At 35.3% G+C, this 20,524-nt stretch overlaps 1 protein-coding gene across 5 annotated transcripts in view; it reads right to left on the minus strand.

Moving 5' to 3' along the window:
• The window catches only part of spir (spire type actin nucleation factor), a 120,604-nt gene that overhangs the window by 91,231 nt on the left and 8,849 nt on the right, over positions 1 to 20,524 (minus strand). The window lies entirely within an intron of this gene.

A 20,524-nucleotide genomic window follows, 5' to 3' on the forward strand; every position in this document is an offset into this window, starting at 1 on the left:
ATCGTTATGCCCCAGCCACACGACTCGACGAGTGGTATGGGAAGTGACGAGGGAAGTAGGCAGGGACGTAGTGTGGCCGCGTTACTCGTCATGCCACTCGTCGTGCTCATCGTCCTGCTCACTGCTGTCGGCTTTTGCGCGCGAGTCAAAGGACCGGCAATACGATGCGAATGCCTACTACTCGCGAGTCGCGCCTGCGCGCTATCGCAGTCCACATCGAGCGCTTGAACAAGACGCACATATATGATATAGGTACCAATTGCAAAATATAATGTCGTCGTCAAGCGTTGAGTGGACGAATGAAAAAATTCTTTTCTTTATAGATTTGTTGTCCGAGGAAAATTGTATTTGGAATCCTAAAAACAAAAACCACTGCATTAAACATAAGGTATGTTTATTTATTTGAAAGCTTAGTTGAAATTACGAAAAATGTAGGTACCTAGTGAAGTCCCATGTCCCCAAGTTGGGTAAGGGGGCAGATGTATTATGTATATATCTGTTTCACTAATCGATTTTGTATAGGGACAAGTAGGTGCTCAGCCTTCTGTGTCCTACCAGACCGAGACATGTTATTTTCTTCGTCTCCACCGGGAATCGAACCCAGGACCCCTAGGTTCGCTCACGCGTCAACCACTGTACCAAGGAGGCGGTCAATGTAGGTAGGTATTTATCATTTGTTAAAATTACTTTCGTAATGCGAGCTTGTGATTGCTATATAAATAAACAATTAAGTACAATAGACATTTTTCAAATAAAAATATAAAAACTTACAAGAAAAAATTGTTCCCATATCGAAATACTGTTCCCATAACTGAACTGTTTCTGTAAGTTTTGTTAAGTTATCTATACTAATATTATAAAGAGGAAAAGTTTGTAATTATGTAAGTATGTATGTATGTATGTATGGTTTTCACGCATAAACTACTGGACCGATTTCAAAAATTCTTTCACCATTAGAAAGCTGCATCTTCACTGAGCAACATAGGCTATACCTATTGCATTTTCAAAAAAATTAGAGATCCTTACCAAAAATGCAATAATGTAACCCAAGGTGTAAAAAATTCCTGAATAAAAATGCTGTCATCGCGTGCGCTGCGGAATCTATTGAAGATAGAACAAAAAATGTTCTACGGTATTATAGAATGGATCAATATCTACAAGAAAGTCCGCGATACCATATGTCCATCTTCAGTAGTTATGTTACTACAACAACTTTTTTACGTTTTCAAAGTAAATAGAAGTGCCGACAGTAATCAAACCATGTTATCCATACACATATATTAATCCTTATCCCATTAAATGATGTTTTATTATAGACTGTTTCAATACCAGCAAAATACTTTTTAAATAAAAAAAATTGGATATTCCATTCAAAAGATATAACGAATTTTTAAAAGTGTCAATCTACAGAAAATAGTAGGTATAATGAGCAGGCGTAGTGCGGGACGGGGTGAAGGTGATTTTCATGTGATTAAAAATTAAACATATAGTCCGACCTATAGTAGACTTTTCACTGTCACGATATCGCTATATATGCGGGTGAAACCGCAGGGCATTGCTAGTGTAATATATATTATACTAGCGGTCCGCCCCGGCTTTGCCCGCGGTACATATTTCGCAATAAAAGGTAGCCTATGTTCTTTCTCAGGGTCTAAAGATTATCTGTGCCAAATTTCATCAAAATCGATAAAGTAGTTTATGCGTGAAAACCATTTACCATACATACATACATACAAACCTTTCCTCTTTATAATATTAGTACTTATAGATTAGTATAGATTAATAAGTTTATCTTATATATAAAAATGAATCGCAAAATGTGTTGGTAAGCGCATAACTCGAGAACGGCTGAACCGATTTCGATAATTCTTTTTTTATTATATTCCTTGAAGTACGAGGATGGTTTTTATGTAGAGAAAACGTAAATATTGTGTACCACGGGCGAAGCCGGGGCGGACCGCTAGTTGTTTATAATTTTTGGCATACTTACACAATTATTTTTGAAGTGAAACTTCTTTATCGGAGTTGGACAAAAATTTAGTGTAACATTTTTGCGTTACGCCGTACGCGTGACATTTTTGCGTTACGCCGTATGCGTGACATTTTTGCGTTACGCCATACTCGTGACATTTTTAAAGTCATAAAGAAGTTTCACTTCTTACGTGTGTACTCTAGTACACCCATTTTGTAATGGTGTATTGTAATTACTACAACTAGTTAAAAAAATGAAACTTGGTCTGTTTATGTATTTCCTTATTTATGTATCTATATAAGTGCTTGTTTCTAAAATAAATAAAAACACAATTGATAGCATTTAATTGCTTCTTATATTTGGATCGATTATTACCATAAAATACTATTAATTCAATAGGTAACTGAATATACATACAGTAACAGAACAGAACAATCCAAAATGAAAATCAAAGTATAGGGTCATTTCGCCTGTTCGCGTCCATATGCCTATTCGCGTCCATTTTGCGGATATCTCTTGGAAAATTCACGAAAATAATGATATTAAATAACTATATTCTACTATACTATAACTATTCTTAAATAAACAATCGGTTAAAATCTAATTTTTATTTGCATTTATCTTATTAAAAATCCTCAATACAATCTTAATTCCTTTTCTGCTGGTGCTTCAAGCTGGTGGACGCGAAGTGGTCCACGGGTGGACGCAAAGTGGAATTATTGGACGCGAACTGGGTAAAGCGCCTTATTCTGCTGTCTAGATAAATAAACCATGATATTTCGAACCCAATTGAAAGCAAATCTTAAAATGAACTATGTAATGAACACGATACATAAATTTTGCGTTGAAATTTTTACTGGAACATTTTTATTTTCTCCTTCAAACTTTCCAACTGCACTAAGTGGACGCGAACAGGCGAAATGACTCTACCTAGATTTTTGTATTATATAATATATATATAATATGTATAGTTGCCCACGCGTTGCCTGCACTTATAGTCGGCTAATCGATTTATTTCTAATTTAATTATTAATTATTATTTTTTAGGTACACGATGCTTGGATAAGAATTTCCAAAATCATGAGCATTGGCGTTGAAGAGCTCAAAGCCAAAAAAAAATCTTTGATGGCAACTTTTCGTCCATTATTAAATAAAAAAAAGGCAACCATGCGTTCTGGCTCCTCGCCTGAAGATGTTTACCATCCAACATGGTTTGCCTACGACGCCATGGAATTGTTTTTAGGATCAGTTTATGACGTTAATAAAACAATCAATACAGAAGACGATGTAAGTTATTTATTTCTTATCAAACATATCTGCTGCATATGCAGTCCGAAAAATAAGGCATCTAACCGATGAAGATACGGCTAGATTGGTTTATTTCAGCTACTTTCATAGCATTATGTCCTATGGAATTCTACTGTGGGGCAGGGCTGCAGATATAGAAACTATATTTATCTTACAGAAAAGAGCCATTCGCTCTATATATAATTTACGTGCTCGGGACTCACTAAGAGATCATTTTAAGAATACTGGTATCCTTACTGTACCATCACAGTATATATTTAATAATATTTTGCATGTACACAAAAGCTCTGACTTACACACAAGAGTAGGAGATAGACACGATTATGGCACAAGGAACAGGAATAGAATTAAAATGCCATTTTTCCGATTAGCTAAAGTTAAAAATTCATTTATGGGTCAAGGTATACGCTTATACAATAGAATTCCTCACAATATTAAAGAGTTTAGTAGTTCTAAATTTAAAACTTACATAAAAAATGTACTAGTTCAGAGAGCGTACTACAGTATTCAGGAATATATGGACGATAAAGACCCATGGAGGGTTGTCGCGTAAAAACCACAGGACAGTTCTTTGGCATATTATGTAGTTAGATATAAGTTACATATTATGTAAATTTATTGACATTATTTAAAAGAGCAACTATGGAGTTTCTTGTCGATTCTTCTCTCTCTTCTCTTCTTCTCTTCTTCTTCAGATACTGCTTTCCGAATCGGTGGTAAATGTTAAAAATACTATGTAATGACGATTCGAAAGTGCTACTAAATAGTAGTCTAATTGAATAAATGAATGTTTGAGTTTGAGTTTGAGTTTGAACAATGTTAAAAAGTTTACTTATGATAATTACTGTGGTTGATTCAGATTTTGAAAATAGTCGGCAAATTCATTCCTAATTACGGTAATATCGCTTGAAGAACGTCTGGGTATCTGTTGTAATGCTCTAATTCCTCCAGCTTCAGTATGTGATTCGTCAGAAGAAGAGAATGATCCGGATCGAGTATAGATGTCCCGAGAATATTGACTATTTCTTAAAAAATTATGTAACAAAATACAGGTCATAGTTACAAGAGGCACTTTTTCTATTTCAAGTTCTATTGGTTTTTTAAAAATTCTAAAAGATGATGTTAAAATGCCGAAGGTATTTTCTACAATAACGCGACTACTAGCAATTTTGTAATTAAAAGTACGTTCTTTTGTGCCGAAACTATGATTACCTGCAAAAGGTTTCAATATATGTTTATGTAAAGCAAAGGCACCGTCGCCAAGAAATACGTATGGAACACTTTCATTTCTTCCGGGCAGTGGAGTATCTAGCGGTAGATTTAAAGTACCCGCGTTAAGTTTTTGCCAGAGTAAACAATTTTTAAAAATCCCTCCATCACTGATCCGTCCCTGGCCTCCAATATCCGCAAAAATGAAACGATAATCACTGTCAACTAAAGCCATTAGTACGACACTAAAAGTACTTTTATAGTTATAATATTCAGAGCCACTGTGTGCTGGACGTTTAATAATAATGTGCTTCCCATCAATAGCTCCAACGCATCGTGGAAACCGTCTTCTAAATCCCTTTTCAATCTGTAACCATTCTTCGGGTGTTTGTGGTATCTGAAACAAAGAAATAATTATTACTTTACAATAAGTATTCTGAAATTTACTATAAAATAATTTATGTTATTTATTGTTTTAGCCTGAAAAAATGAATATCACAGATGAAAATTATACTCGAAATGAAGAAACTAATAATGAAAATACTCAGACTGAAAATACCGAAGATGAAGTTGCTCTGGATGATCATAGCCGAAATAAAAAGGCTTCAACTACTCGTATACAAAAAAAGCGGCGCCACAACTTTAACATAGATGATGCCCAAAGTAAATTGGAAAATAGTTTTCAAACTCTGAATAATGTTCTTAACAAACGACACGAAGAAGACGACTGTGAATTGTATGCAAAACTTCTAGCAACAAAACTTAGAAAAATTCCAGATGGGTTGCGTCAAAGAATAATGTATGATATAGACGGTTTACTTCTGCAGCATATCGGATCTTACCAACAACCATTTTCACACTACTCATCTTCTCCAACACCATCTCCAACCTATACTGTTCCAGGATCTCCAGCAACCATTCAACAATCTCCAGCCTACACCATTCAACTATCCCCAGCCAATACCATTCGACAATCTCCAGTGTACACCATTCAACAATCTCCAGCCTACACCATTCAACAATCTCCAGCCAATAACATACCACCACCGTCAATGTCAATAAAAATACAAGAAGATAGTGCAAATTTGCAGAATTCAGAATCCCTACATACGACAACATCACAAAATATAGTACATCATGAATCAAAATCCGGTAAAAAAATTAATGTATTATCTGAAGAAATCCTATCACCAGCAAATAATATTATAAAGACTGCTTTCTTCAATTCTGAATAAACATCCTCCTGTGTTCATGTATTAGTAGAGTATTAGTCATGGTTCCTATATTATTAATTATATTATAAATAAAGAGTTTTTATTACTATGTCTACTTACTTTAATTTGATCCTTTAGAAGAGAGTTAATAGCTGTGCAAACTTCAGGTACTATTAAAGAGATAACTTGATGTGACACCTTGAAAAGAAAGTGAAGACTTTGATAACTGTCCCCTGTGGCCAAATAACGTAATGTAATTGCTAAACGTATTTTTGGTGGTATAGCGATTCTCATTTGAGTATCCTGTTTTTTAATCAGAGGTTCAATGTTATTCAATAAAAAATCGAAATCTGTTTTTGACATTCGGCAGAAATTGTGGAACTCTCCAGAATCCTCGCAAGTTAGTTCTCTGATAAAACTGTTCATACTGCTTCTGTAAATGAAAAAATACAATTATATAACTAAATAGGTAGGCGATAATAAATTAAATATAGCTCAGTATAACAAAATCAGAAACGAGACATATTTTTTTTAATTAGGGTCATTTCACCTGTTCGCGTCCTAGTGTCTATTCGCCATTTTGTGGATATCTCTTATAAAATTCACCAAATTAAGTATACTTTTAAGAAATTTTTATTATACAGGGTGGCCCGTTTACAGTGGTCCAAAAATTTTTTTCAGCTTGAGAGCATCATGAGTAATCATTTAAAACATACTTTAGTTAAGCGAAAACTTATGATTTAGAAATTATGATTTTTTTTAAATAATCTGGAGTTTCAACATTTTTGACATAAAACCACTCTGTTGTGACAACTACTCAACCGAATTGAATGAAAAAAAAGTCAATATTTTGCCGAGAAATTCAAAAAACTACAGAAAAAGTTGAAATAAAAAATGCAGTCTAATTATTTACACAAGATGAGCCTATAGCGCGATAGGTAGGTTATTGCGCTATACCTATACCAAATTTCATTCAATTCGGTCCAGTAGTTTTCATAACAGAGTGGTTTTGTGTCAAAAATATTGAAACTCCGGATTATTTAAAAAAAAATCATAATTTCTAAACCATAAGTTTCCGCTTAACTAAAGTATGTTTTAAATGATTACTCATGATGCTCTCAAGCTGAAAAAAATTTTTGGACCACTGAAAACGGGCCACCCTGTATATATATATATTTAAAAAAAAAATGTGTGCGTTTTTATGACCTTATTTTTCAAAAAAATAATTTACTATAAGCAACTTTACAGAAATGCGTCGAATCACGCGTGGTAGGGATAAGAAAAAGATGGCGCGTTACGGAAAAATGTCACGTGTAACGAAAAAATGTTACACTTAATGTTTTTCCAACCCCGATAAAGAAGTTTCACTTCAATAATTTGTTTAAAATCTAATTTTTATTTGCATTATCTTATTAAATATCACTATACAATCTTAATTCCTTTTCTAAGCGTGTGGACGCGAAGTGGTCCACGGGCGGACGCAAACTGGAATTTTTGGACGCGAACTGGGTAAAACGCCTAATTCTGCTGTTTGTCTAGATAAATAATAACTAGACGTTAAAAAAAAACGACTTCAAAAACGGAAAAGTACTTAACAAATAAAAAAGATTTGATATTATTAATTAATACATATATTATTTAGCTGTGCTATTTATTAAATAGGTTTGACTTCTGTGCCGTTCCGTTCTTGAAGTCGTTTTTTTTTAACGTAGTTATTTTTATTTAATACTTTTTAGTGTATTTTTTAACACGAATCAAACGAGCCCAAACTCGATAAAGTTGAATCAATTAATTACTGAGTTCCTATGGCCACCTTCTGATTCCATCATCAAATGATAATTTTTCCACCCATGGAGGGTTGTCGCGTAAAAACCACAGGACAGTTCTTTGGCATATTATGTTATTAAAATTATTATGATGTTACATATGTAATTTGTAAAATTGTAAAACTGATATGATTAAAAAGAGCAACTATGGAGTTTCTTGCCGATTCTTCTCCGTAGATACTGCTTTCCGAATCGGTGGTAAATGTTAAAAATATGTACCTAATGACGTTTCAAAAGTGCTTCTAGAAGAAGTCTAATTGAATAAATAAATTTTTGAGTTTGACTTGAGTTTGAGTTTCATAGCTATCCAATTTACATACATAGGTATAAAAAATGCTCTTATAATAATCCGCATCAAACAAAAAAAGAATCACGTAAATCGGTTCAGAAACTTTGCGTATTGGAATTGATAACCTCCTTTTTTTTGAAGTCGGTTAAAAACCACATGATATTTCGAACACAATTGAAAGTAAATTTTAAAATAGACTATACGTAATGAACACGTTACATAAATTTTGCGTTGAAGTTTGTACTGGAACATTTTTAATTTCTTTCCAACTGCACTAAGCTGACGCAAACGGGCGAAATGACCCTATAAAGTATAAACCATGTTTTCGATTTTAGCAACAAGAAAAAAATTGTTTTCAAAATAAAAAATAACTAATAAATACAAATCTTCTTGTTAGACTAATTCATGATATTTTATATTTACCGTATTACAAAAAAAAAATATATTTCTTTAAACAATTTAATATTTAAAAAAGAATTGTGGAGATGCTAAAAAATATTTATATGAATAGGTACTTGTACTTACATAGTTCTATTGCGATGAATAGATGTGATCCACCATCTCCGTTGGCGAGGAGGACGACGACGATGTATATTTCTTTTTACTACATTAATATAATTAGCTATACTAAAAATGCATAGCGCGCACGCTGCCATCGTTTCAACGTCCATTGTGTGCGACAAGGTAAACGACAAGTGAGGAGCGTCGCGTCGCGATTAATCGCGCGAGTAGAGCAGTGTGTGGCCAGACGGCAATAACGAGGCGAGCGGCAGCGCGATGAGCAGGACGAGTAGCAGCACGAGTAGCAGGACGAGTGGCATAGTGTGGCTGGGGTATAACGCTTCAAACAATTCCTCGCTACACATACTCCCTCAAGACAAATTAATTGAATATTAGAAATTTAGAAACACATTCGAATATTAGGTAATTATTCAACATAAAAAACTTCTTTGTAGAGAATTGATGCTTATCAGCAATACTTGATAATAAATTATTATCTTATAGTACATACACACTCGCTTATCGACCATCTTTTATTAATTAACTATTAAGAATATTATAATTTGTATATATAACTACGAAATTAATTAACAAAACCACACATAAACAAATAATAAATTAAATTCAACAATTTAAATTAATTATATAAACATTAAATTGTACTGTAACGTAATGACCACGGTAATTAACTATATCGGTCGTCTAGCAGGGATACCGGATCCCCAAACTCCCTGACGATCGTTTCGTCCCATCAAAATCGAGCTGACCATCCGTCCGTCCGTACAATACTCAAAACGAAAGCATAACAAACACGCTTGTCAATTACAAGTGACGGCAGTTCCGGGCTCGTTATTATAATAATCAACAAATATTTATGTTGCACAAGCACCACAAGCGGCTCCGAGGCCGGGAACGTGTTGCGCGTTTCCCAACAGCGCAGCGCACCTCACCGGCCATGTGCAGGCATTGCTCGGAGTGCGCACAGCTTGGCCCAAACACGTAGCAAGAGGTGACATCGACGACATACATTTCGGCACCTAAAACTTCCTTTAATTCGAAAGATAAACCATAACTTCAAGTCCGGGACATAAAGAAAAGTGCTTACACAGATAACGTATTTGCGTACCTACATCGAGATTGCAATATCACTGCACCTCGATAAGATAACCGGATTTAAGTTTTCTAAAAATATACAAAATAACGTTTCATCATGTTTTTATTGTTATTCGAGTGTTGAAAATTTTAAAGTTGGCCCTACATTTCACAACGATAGGTAATACGAATTATTTTTCCCGGAAAACAAAAAAAGACTCGTCAATAATTATTATGTATTTGAATATGTATAATAACATCCAGCCTCCACGTCAAAGATCAATTTTATAACCGACTAGCTGCTCCACGCGGTTTCGCCCCCGTGGCTCCACTCCTGTTAGTCGTAGCGTTATGATACATATATACCCTATAACCTTCCTCGATAAATGGGCTATCTAACACCGAAAGAATTTTTCAAATCGGACCAGTAGTTTCCGAGATTAGCGCGTTCAAACAAACAAACAAACAAACTCTTCAGCTTTATAATATTAGTATAGATATTACTTAGCTCAATTATTAAGAAATTAAAAATAGCACGTTATGTAAATAACACATTAAATGCCTTTAGAGTTTAGAGGACAGGTATTATAGATACCTGCGCAGGGTCGACGACAAATTACAATATAATAGCTATCACAAAGGTCGCCTCTTATCTGATAGCAGAGTTGCCGATACCACGTCATTCGGCTGATAAGCTGCCGATTAACACTCGAGATATCGCCATACACTTTATTGATTCTAGACTTCTGTGAAAAAGTTATGATTTTTGGTCATCAAATCATAACACTATAAACAGATACGAAGGTATACTGTTTACCGTGCCATTACAGACCTACCTATAAATGCTACAGAAATGAGTTGTTAATTGGATAAGACAGACTTGAGGAAAACTTTTATTACTAGAATAATTAATGTAAAAGTAATGAAAGTATTAATAAAAAAATGGAACACGTCATGTTCAAGTTCAGTGATAAAAAAAGATACTCGGACGTCGAGAAGCACGAGGTTATCGCGACACCGACGCAATCATGAGCAAATTTTTATTTTTAATTTTTACATAAAACGATAAAAATGATGTTACTACATATATGCATTATTTTTCTCTGTACCTACTTTTATAAAGTTGGAAAGAAGCAAAGGCCGAATACGTGATATTTTAATCCCAAGAAAATCATTTCTTGTCTTTGAAAATAATTTCCTTGTCTATTTAAATAATTAATTTAGGAAGGTACTTTATTTAAAAGGCTTCCACATTCCACGAGCCCAACATTAAGTTAAATTTTCAAATAAATTAGAAAAACTTTTAAAAAAACATTGATACCGCTATTAGATATACAAAAAACTTGATTTTATAACGAGTTAATACCAATTTGTGTGGTGATAAAAGATCGTTAACATTCGGGTTGTCCGTTGGGGGTGACGTCACAAGAGGGCCGAGGCGGAGGCGCGGGCGGCGGGACGCGGGGCGCGGGGGGTATCGATCCCGCGACCTTGACTCGTGAGGCCTGCCCATTGCCCCGGGATGCGGAATGGAACCGCAAGCGCGTGTCCCTTCGTCCAGCATACTCACCACAACTCACCATGGAATCCTGATATTTCATGAATGTCAAAAAACTGTTCTGAAATAGTGCTAAATAGTGCCCAAAGGAAAAAAATAGTGCTCTTGTACTTGCGAAGTTATAGCCATAGTTCGATGAGTATGCTGGACGAAGGTTTCGCTCAGCATACTCACCTCCGTCCGGAGAATCTGTATACGCTTCAAACATAATTCATACTTCAAAAAATAGTTCCCAAATAGTGCCAAACGGTGCCCAAAAAGAAAAAACAGTGCTCGAATAACTTCGGAGTTACAGGCTTCGTTCAGTGAGTATGCTGGGCGTAGGTTCTACGCCCAGCATACTCACCTCAGTGCGCGAATATCGAACGAGCTATAGGAACAGTTTACGTCTCAAAAAATTGTGCTTGAAATAGTGCCCAATATCAGTCCAATTTTTGCTTGACTTTTGACCTAGAAAACCATTAAATTTGATTGTAAACTTCTACATACATTACATTGAGTACAGTCGAATACAATATTATTAACTTTCTTTCTAACAATTTTTGTCTTGTGTAAATTATTTGTTTTGTTATATTGTCTATGTAAGGGAGTATTTACTTTAGAATCGCAATATTATTAATTACACATTATTTTAATAATACTTTATAATAATATGATTAAGCCTTCGCGCGTCGCATGGGACCCCGGTAGCTAGGAACAATGATTTTATATATTTGTCTAGATCACGGCGCTTGAAGGATTAAGATATCAAATGAAGTAAATCATGCATGAAAAATAAAGTTGCTGTTATTAATGCTTACATTACAACTGACAAAATTATTCAAAATAATCATTTTCCGGATCAAGGACGGTACCACAACGTTTACGGAATTGACCTGTATTCCTCATGTGATAAAGTTCAATATAGTGTGGCAGTAATGGATGCACGTACGGTCAATAGGTATGGGGCTTACGACGCGCGGCGCCCGCGACGCTAAACATTTTTTTATATGTATATTATATACAATATTAAAACTACAATTTTTTCTATTTACATTGATTATATTATGAATGTTAACAAAAGCTGTGAACTAGTTAACTAGAATTCTGATTACTTTGGCCCTTTAAATAGTAATAAATAACGTAAGTAATTAAAAATGTTTTTTATTGCTAAACCTTTCATTGATGAAACTATTGGAAAGAGTTTTAAAAATTTGTATAACTATGTCACAGTACTAGTTTTGACTGGTTATAAGTTTTGCCTGCAACATATATACAAAAAGAAACTGTATAATTTCCTTTTTACAATTTTTCAAGATACTAATTTTATTGGCTGCAAATGACTGTTTTTATTCAGACAAACACACAATGCAATGAAGTAATAGACTTCATTTACGCTTAAAGTTTCATTCATTTATTATTATTTATAAAATATATAATAATGCATTTAATCGAAAGTTTTTGACATGTGAGAAAATACCATAATTATTTCCAATAACATGAAGTCTACAATTAGAAAGTTTAATATTTTTGTCCAAAAACATGTGTCGACGACTGTACCCCATTTTACGTTAGTATGTAGAAGTTTACATTAAAATTTAATGGTTTTCTAAGTCAAAAGTCAAGCAAAAATTGGACTGATATTGGGCACTATTTCAAGTACAATTTTTTGAGACGTAAATTATACCTATAGCTCGTTCGATATTCGCGCACTGAGGTGAGTATGCTGGGCGTAGAACCTACGCCCAGCATACTCACTGAACGAAGCCTGTAACTCCGAAGTTATTCGAGCACTGTTTTTTCTTTTTGGGCACCGTTTGGCACTATTTGGGAACTATTTTTTGAAGTATGAATTATGTTTGAAGCGTATACAGATTCTCCGGACGGAGGTGAGTATGCTGGGCGAAACCTTCGTCCAGCATACTCATCGAACTATGGCTATAACTTCGCAAGTACAAGAGCACTATTTTTTTCCTTTGGGCACTATTTAGCACTATTTCAGAACAGTTTTTTGACATTCATGAAATATCAGGATTCCATGGTGAGTTGTGGTGAGTATGCTGGACGAAGGGACACGCAAGCGCCACGTGCCCCACGTCTCAGTAACTTATGCGGTACAAACTACAAAGGAAACAACAGTTGGAATTTTGTAGCATACGTATACTAATTTTATAATTACTTTACAAAACAGGTAGATTACATTACATCAAGAACATAGCAAAAACTGTGAAAGGACTTAGTAAATAGATACTAGATACTATTGTATGTACCTACATATTATGATATATTTCGTTTATATGTAGAAAAGTATATATTATGCTCTACAAAAGAGATACGAATATTTTTAAGGAACAAAATATATTTGTAGTGCATTCTAAACCATTGCTCACGAAGAGAAATATTAAGTTCAGCAAACAGATTGCGAGCAGCATGCGGGACAATGAGCTAAACAAAAGGCAGGGAAACAATGGCAGCCTTCGGGCTCTCGCGCGCTTCTTCTGAATCATTTGAGGCTCTGCGCTCGCTTGTTCCTGCGCATCCCACGTTTCACGCAATAAGTTAAATCAAATAAAACTCAATTTAACAACGTAAGTAATTAAATATGATATAAATTTAAATCATACTCTATTAATATGTAAGAAAAACATATTCCGCAGAAGTTTTACTGCCACTACCTGTCGTATGCATCGACACTGGCCCTTCCGGGAAGCGCACAGGTAGCCATTCAAAGCACATCCAATGTGACCAGAGCCGAGATTAGAAAAACACACAAAAAATATTCCCACCCCTATTGTTGACTCGGAACTCTTTATTGTGAGCTGTGTGAATCACATTTTTTCTTAGCAAATAGATCGCATATAAAAGGAATCTTATGTAAATTAATTCCAATCCCAAGCATAAAGAAACCGCTGGAATATATTTATGAGGATGACATTAATTATATTATGAACTGGATCGGTGTAATTTATAGTTAAGTTTTAATCGGCATGAAAAGTATAGTTTAAAGTAATGAAACTCGCGTTATTTTTAGCAAACAATGCGTCCGTTATCGAGGAAGCTAAAGAAATCCAGCGTATTGATACACTAGCTGCTCCGCGCGGTTTCACCCCCGTGGCTCCACTCCTGTTGGTCGTAGCGTGATGATACATAGCCTATAACCTTCCTCGATAAATGGGCTATCTAACAGCGAAAGAATTTTTTCAAATCGGACCAGTAGTTCCCGAGATTAGAGCGTTCAAACAAACAAACTCTTCAGCTTTATAATATTAGTATAGATTCGTTCCGGGGACGCTTCTCACGACGCGCTTGCGCAGAGAAACCGAGATGACAGAACAATAACGCGCGTAAGGCGCAGTGCGCACTCGCCCGCGCCTTGCCTGCTCTCTACGTTCGACATATTATAATTTATATTTAACTAGCGACCCGCCCCGGCTTCGCACGGGTGCAATGCTGATAATAAATACACTACAGAAAAACTGTGAACGTTTAATATATAAAAACATAGCGGCCCGCTCCGGCTTCGCACGGGTATAAAATAGATAGCCGGGCGGCTGGCCGGTACCGCCGCAAACGCTACGTCCCGCAATTTTTAAATCTGTAATATCTTCGAATATATTCACGGTTGAAAGGGCCATATAGATCTATATTAATAGTCCGTTTTCTTATGGGCATGCTTGTATGGAAAGGTATACATTTTTGAGTAAAGCAATGCCATTTGGTACGAATGTTGTACTCGTCCACCTAAGCCCAAATCGCCTGGTAACCAGTGTCTACTCCCCGGCAGAAGGGAGGGAGGGGGGGTTATAGAACAGAGCGCCCGGCGCTCGTAAAAAAAATTCTGGCGGATTCATTTGGCCCTTTGAGTCGAGTTTGGTGTCGTTATCAGGTAACTTTACAGTGGCAAATATGCAGACAGTGAAATTGAAAAGTTTGTGATTACAATGCATGATAGGTAAGGACGGTCACGGTATTTTAAGGATACTCTTATCCAGAACTTATATTTTTTTATAATTATTATAAGTACATGTTTGTTTTTTACATTGTACCCCGCTGTGACGGTAAATGAGGGTCGCAAAAATTTTTTTAACAAAAACGGACAGGCACATCGAAAATTTGCCTCCCACAGAAGCTGCCCTTAAACAACACACCTTAAGGGCAGTTTTACAGGCTGTATATATATTTAGGGACCTAAAATAATCAAAATGTTCCTTGCCCATCTGAAATACAAAGAAAAGAGAAGCTTTGAATTGATAAGATGTCGGTGCGTGAAATCTTGCAATTCCAGATTGAAGTGTTTTATACGCCAGCTCAAATGTACCGAATTATGTAATTGTGGAGGTGGTTCTCATTATTATTAATACAAAAACGTTCTATTATTATATATCTTTATTTTTAACAATGTTACCTGACTTCGTTTATAATTTAAAGATGATTAAAAATCACACTAATATTATAAAGACGAAAGTGTGTGTGTATCAGTTAACCAGGTCCTACCAGACAAGATAACATGGTATAGGACAAATAAGTACGAAACACTGGATGGGCGAGTCAGACTCGCACTTGACTGGTTTTTGTTTTATGTTATTGCTTATTTTTCGGGTCTATTAGCCGTCCCCTACGCTGCGCTGACGAACGTTCCTGTACTTTCTATAATTTATTTCACATTGAAAATGGTAAGATATATATTACATGTTAATGTTTTTATAATCTGCATGAAATGGCCTTTCAGACAGTATTTTTTTATAAACCAAGTTTCATACAAAAATATAAAAATATACTGGTTTGTTTGGATTTTGCCACTGCCAAAAGTTTATTATTTTAAAGATTGTGGCATATTTTGCTACGGAACCCTAAAAAACTGGTATGGGGAATGAATCGGGCATCATCTAGTTACCTGATAACGACACCAAACTCGACTCAAAGGGCCAAATGAATCCGCCAGAATTTTTTTTACGAGCGCCGGGCGCTCTGTTCTATAACCCCCCCTCCCTCCCTTCTGCCGGGGAGTAGACACTGGCTACCAGGCGATTTGGGCTTAGGTGGACGAGTACAACATTTGTACCAAATGGCATTGCTTTACTCAAAAATGTATACCTTTTCCCATAAGAAAACGGACTATAAATGAACAATGTATTCGAGGTATTTAATTGGTTAAGGATTAATGCTATATTGGTTAAAATCGCATCGAAAATTAGCCATTATTTGTCGTAAAAAGTAAATGACAAAAAAAAGTTATTGTGGGTTATCCATAAGAGATAGACATATACCATCGCGGACTTTTCTGTAGACCTTTTCAATGTGTATAATATTTAGTACATTATTTTCATAAAACTCGTAGGGTTCAGCCTGCGTTTGCAATGTAAGCGGAAAAAATGTAATTTTTTACGACATCACATTAGAAACCTCAAAAATAACAGTACTTCTCCACTATTTGATGGATGCTATTATACATATAAACCTTCCTCTTGAATCACTCTATCCATTAAAAAAAACCGCATCAAAATCCGTTGCGTAGTTTCAAAGATTTAAGCGTACAAAGGGACATAGGGACATAGGGACAGGGAAAGCGACTTTGTTTTATACTATGTAGTGATTCATGTACATACCTACATTACATGAATGTAATATGAATAAAACTTCAGAAAATCAACGTATCTCACCTAGAAACTTATGTGAGTAAATCCCATATTTTTGTAATAATATGGATTAGTCATCCAACAAGAATCAGGAATACATATCTATTATTATATATATACAGGGTGTCCCAAAAAGTAGTGATGAACGGAAGCTGGGAGGTAGAGGACCTAAAGGGCTATCCGAATCACCCCCATGTATGTTATGCGATTTTTCGTATTTTCGGAGTTATGACGTTTTTTTTCAATTTTTCACCTATCGCCGAGTACGGTGATATTTTCACTCATGGTGACGTCAATTATTGCGGAAGGTGCTTGATTTTTTTTGTGTGCTAAGCTGAAAGATAGGCCAATTCAGTATGGTAACATTTACTATCGTTAGATCTTTGAATGGAATAAAAAAAAGAATTAAAATGCCAAGAAAGATAAAATTACCCAGTATGTTCTCCACTTCAAGGGCCCGTAAAAAAATAAAATCACATAAAAAAAGTTTTCCATTTGGCTTTTAAAAACTTGCTCTATCTATCAGGTAGCTACCCTGAAAATTTCATTTTATTATTCAGAAGGCTTCAATCGAAAAATTGAAATCTAAATGAGGTAAGTGCAAAAATTGAATTAACATGATGATTAATAAAAACAAATTAAAACCAATAACAAGGTGTTTAATTACCAGAAATTTTTAAAATGACCCCGCTATTGCTCAGTGCAAGTGCGACATCACCGTAAAAAGTTGTCTTTTAAATGTCTGAATGCCCTTTTATCATTTTTAATGGTTTCTTCTGCTACTATGAATTTCCAGGTTATTTCGTTCAAATTGTGGCAGTCTCTCGTCTTTGTAGTATCCCCACGGAAAAAAATCAATAGGGTTTATGTCCGGGGACCGTCGAGGCCAGGCTAAAGGGCAAAGATACCCTGAAAGATGGATTGGTCGTTGCAGCCTGCGCATGCGCTGGTGACGCCTGCCTTAAAGCCTGGCCTGCACGGTCCTTCGACCTAAACCCCATTGATTTGTTTCAATGGGGATACTAAAAAGACCTCGGCTACTTGAGAGAATGCTACAATTTGGACGAAATAACCCGGAAATTCATAGTAGCAGAAGAAACCATTAAAAATGATAAAAGGGCATTCAGACATTTAAAAGACAACTTTTTACGGTGATGTCGCACTTGCATTGAGCAACAGCGGGGTTATTTTAAAAATTTCTGGTAATTAAACACCTATTTATGGGTTTTAATTTGGTTTTAATGATCATCATGTTAATAAAATTTTTGCACTTACCACATTTAGATTTCAATTTTTCGATTGAAGCCTTCTGAATAATAAAATGAAATTTTTAGGGTAACTACCTGATAGATAGAGCGAGTTTTTAAAAGCCAAATGGAAAACTTTTTTTATGTGATTTTATTTTTTTATGGGCCCTTGAAGTTGTGAACATACTGGGTAATTTTATCTTTCTTGGCATTTAATTCTTTTTTTATTCCATTCGAAGATCTAACGATAGTAAATGTTACCATACTGAATTGGCCTATCTTTCAGCTTACCACACAAAAAAAATCAAGCATCTAGCGCAATAAGTCACGTCACCATAAATAAAAATCTCATCGTACTCAGCGATAGATGAAAAATTGAAAAAAATGTCATAACTCCGAAAATACGAAAAATCGCATAACATACATGGGGGTGATTCGGATAGCTCTCTAGGTCCTCTACCTCCCAGCTTCCGTTCATCACTACTTTTTGGGACACCCTGTATATATACCATCCAGTCTCAAATTAAATAGCTTTTGATAATTTAGTATTGTAACAGGAGTTATGATTCGACGATGTGTTCAGCGCCTAACGCGTTCTCGCAATTAATTATGAGATGGAAAATAAACTACATATTATATATTACATTATGCATCCGTTACGAAGTTGCATGCTCGCGAGAATCTTACATTTATACATATACTTCGCTACACATCCACATTTTATATTTAAATGCTTTTCTCTATTGTTCAATTTTGCACGCCTCATAAGCGAAGCGTTGAGGTGGGTACTACTGTCACTTCGCGTAAAACATCTGATTTTTCAAACTTAAAATGTCTTTATGTATCATACATTGCACTTGTAAGATAATACATACACACACATATTAAGAAAAAACACTATTTTTAACGTTCATGATATTTTTGATGTCATTTTTAGGGTTCCGTAGCCAAAATGGCAAAAACGGAACCCTTATAGTTTCGTCATGTCCGTCTGTCCGTCTGTCCGTCTGTCCGTCTGTCACAGCCGATTTACTCGGAAACTATAAGTACTACAGTGATGAAATTTGATGGGAATATGTGTTGTATGAACCGCTACAAAAATATGACACTAAATAGTAAAAAAAAGAATTGGGGGTGGGGCCCCCCATACATGTAACTGAGGGATGAAATTTTTTTTTTCGATGTACATACCCGTGTGGGGTATCAATGGAAAGGTCTTTTAAAATGATATAAAGTTTTCTAAAAAACATTTTTCTTAAAGTGAACGGTTTTTGAGATATCAGCTCTCAAAGTCGTAAAAAGTATGTCCCCCCCCCTCTATTTTTATAACTACGGGGTATAAAATTCTAAAAAAAATAGAGGTGATGCATGCTAATTAACTCTTTCAACGATTTTTGGTTTGATCAAAGTATCTCTTATAGTTTTTGAGATAGGTTGATTTAACTGTAATTTATTATATTTGCTGCTACGGAACCCTTTGTGCGCGAGCCCGACTCGCACTTGGCCGGTTTTTGTTATTTAAACTAGTTAAAAAACAGTTTAAAAAAGTTCTGTCTTGGACGTCCGTGTGTCTGTATGTGCGGATCCTTTTTCTTGTTAACACGATAGCGACCGAAATACTTTACTAATCGAGTCTTTTTTTTTCTCTTACGCTTGAGTATGCTCAGGAATAGAACCCTTTCATTTTTCAGGGTCTGATTCGATGTGGTTTAATTGTTATTAAATAAACAAAAATAATAATTAATAAATATTTATTAAAAAAAAATTATGAGGCGTGCACTTTTGGATTTTCCAAATTATTTAAAACTCCCCTACATCGTAGAAGCTATGGTAGAACGCTCCAATTAATAAAATTAAACCAATATCACACCCCGGACACTCCATAAAAAATTATCGTTTTGACAGTCACACTGTAGAGACTGCAAATGTGTGTGTTAACGCTTTATGGTTGTCACATTTTTGACTAGCGTAAAAAAAATTCGCGTTTTTCTGATGAAATACATCCGTAAACAGCACAATATCTAACCATTTTCTACGAAAAACGATAATGACAAATCAAAAATAATAAAATTACTTTAGGTCAATTTGATTAATGTTGTCAATCTTCGTTGCGTATCGTCCCTGTAGAAAAATGTGGACCATTTTTAGACTGATCGTGCGGGGTGAGGTACCTAAGTGTTTAATTTTGGCGGGAGGCGGAGAGTGTCCGTTCTGTAGCGTTTAGCTACTATTATGTATTCTGTGCCAATATGTTACTGAGTCACATTTTACAAATCCTGGGTTACAGAAGTGACAATGACAAATTATGATTACACCACTACACTCTCAAACAAAATAATCCCTTGTCGACTTTCCAACCTACATCTACCAGCGATTCGATCGTATCTATTTGTTTATTATTTACTAGCTGCGCTCCGGGGTTTCACCCGCGTGTCTCCACTCCTGTTGGTCTTAGCGTGATGATAGCCTATAGCCTTCCTCGATGAATGAATTTTTCTAATCTAAAATCTAAATCTAAAACCGAAAGAATTTTTCAAATTGGACCAGTAGCCTTGAGATAAGCGCGTTCAAACAAACAAACAAACTCTTCAGCAATCAGCATTATAATATTAAGTATAGATAGCACACAGATGACAACTGCTAATAAATTCATTGGGTGCATCAAAATGGGTCAGAAGACAATAAAATGCATA

This window comes from Colias eurytheme, chromosome 2 (genome assembly GCF_061535395.1).
Source record: "Colias eurytheme isolate Ceu_HAF_F1 chromosome 2, ilColEury1 Martin Lab GWU primary, whole genome shotgun sequence".
In the NCBI taxonomy this organism is placed as follows: Eukaryota; Metazoa; Arthropoda; class Insecta; order Lepidoptera; family Pieridae; genus Colias; species Colias eurytheme.